Below are 2,224 nucleotides of genomic sequence, written 5' to 3'. Positions count from 1 at the left end.
AGCAACCACCTTTGTTTTGCTGCTGATAGGAATTTTCTTTGCTTGCTTTACTTACTGGAGTACTCGTCCAACTCTCTTCATCCTGTTTATTCTCAGACATCTATAAACGGAGCACTGGACCCCATGCTCTCTGGAGGTCTAGCATTCAGGCCTTGAGGCCCCCAAAGAGCTGGCACAAGCAAGGGAGCAAGGGAATAGCTCAGCCCTCTGAAGTGGTCTTCATGATAAAATCGTCAGTCTCTTCATGATAAAATGGTTGGTCTCAATTCTCTATATATTCTAGATATCGGTCCTTTTTCTGAGGGGTAATTGGCTAAACTTTTTTCCTATTTGTGGGTTTTCTTTTTACTCTGTTGGTGATGTTTTTTGATTTTCAAAAGCTTTTTCTTTTTCTTTTTTTTTTTTTAAATTTTTATTTATTTGTTTTTTTCTTTTATTTTTTTTTTGTGTGTGGCCAGCTCAGCCCACCAGGTGGCGCGGCTGGCTGGCATGTGGTGCTGGGGGATTGAACCGCGGTCCCTGTGCTTTCCTAAGCTTAGCTTGCTCTTTAGGTGCTTTAGACCACTGAGCCATCTCACCAGCCCCTCTTTTTCTTTTTTTTCAGTAAGATGAGATCCCAGTTGTTGATTCTTTGAAGAATTTGTGGTATACTCTTGGTTTTATTCATGAACTCTGCCTACACCTATGTCTTCAGGATCTCAACTTACTCCTTTCTCTTCCAGCAGATTTCATGTTTCTGTTGTAATATTTTTGCTAACATTTCAGCACGTTTGACTCAGCTGAGCACTCTCTCCCATGATACATGTTCCCCTATTGGCTTCCAAGTTATCAAAATCCTTAATTTTCGGGGCTGGGGAGATCGCTAGCAGTCTAAGCAGTTGTCTGGCAAGCTCAAGGACCGCAGTTTGATCCCCAGAACTGTGTGCTGCACCACCATGCCAGCCACCGAAACCAGGCACAGTGCTGCGCGCTGTAATCCCAGCACTGGGGAGGCTGAGACAGGAGGATCACTGTGAGACTGAGCTGCATAGTGAGACCCTGTGCCAAATAAATAAATGAATAAATAAATAAAAGATTAATCACGTACAATTCATTGTGTCAATTGTAACACAACAAAGCTATCAAAACAGAAATGCCAAATATGTTAAATCATTTTTTAAAAAAATCACTAAGTTTCCTACTTCTTTGGCTGCTTCCTCTGCATATATTTGCTGTCTCCTGTACCCATTCTCAACCTCTAAATATTGAGACTCAGATTTCGAATCTCTCCAGTAAAATGTTGGCCCTGAGATATCACATCCAATCCCATGTTTTGAAATACCCTCTGTATGCTAACTCCTAAATTTATGTCTTTAACTCCAGCTCGCTCTCCCTCCCTTCCTCCCTCCCTCCCTCCCTCCCTCCCTCCCTCCCTTTCTCCCTCTCTCCCTTCCTTTCTCAAATTAATATCTTTACTTAAGTGTTCAATAGATATCTCAAACATGATATACTTAAAATATCCCTTCCAACTTCCTTCCAAAAGCTGTTTTCTTGTGGTCTTTTCACCTCAAGACACTTCCCCAGTGACTACATTTGCGCAGATAAAACCTAGCCAACATCTTTTCATTTTCTCTTATTCCCATCCGTGTTCACTCAACTCTACTTCCAAAAGAGATTCTGAATTGGTCATCTCTCCATTTCCACCACCACTCTCATCTAAGCCATTATGAACTTTTCCCAGGGCTACTAAAACACTCTAATTTTGCCCTACTCCCTACTGAAACTTGTTCTCCAAACAGCATTCAGAGACATCAAAACAAAACCAAACCTCCCATTTCATGCCCTGGGCTGCAAAGTCCCCACACAATCAAGGATGTCGCCCAGCCGACTCTCCACCTTCCTCTCACATGCCGCCCCCTCATCACCCTCCCCAGCCTGCCACACCTGCATTCCTCTCTCATGTGCCCGGTCCTTTCTCTCCTCTGGGATTTGGACTGTGGCTCCTTCTTGCTGGAATGTTCTGCCTTCAGTGTTTCTCACGGCTAGCTCAATCTCAGTGTTCCGGGGCTGGGGAGATGGCTCAGTAGAGTAAGTGCTTGCCTGGCAAGCACAAGGGCATGAGTTCAATCCCTGGTTCCACCTAAAAATAAAAATAAATAAATAAATAAATAAAATCTCAGTGTTCCCTAGACATTACCCTATCACTCTAGGAAAGGCTGCCCTCAGACTACTTTCTAAAGGAATC

Source organism: Octodon degus, unplaced genomic scaffold (assembly GCF_000260255.1).
Source record: "Octodon degus isolate 3935 unplaced genomic scaffold, OctDeg1.0 scaffold00047, whole genome shotgun sequence".
NCBI lineage: Eukaryota > Metazoa > Chordata > Mammalia > Rodentia > Octodontidae > Octodon > Octodon degus.
The sequence above is the reverse complement of the archived record's forward strand: the minus strand, read 5'-3'. Positions refer to the sequence as shown.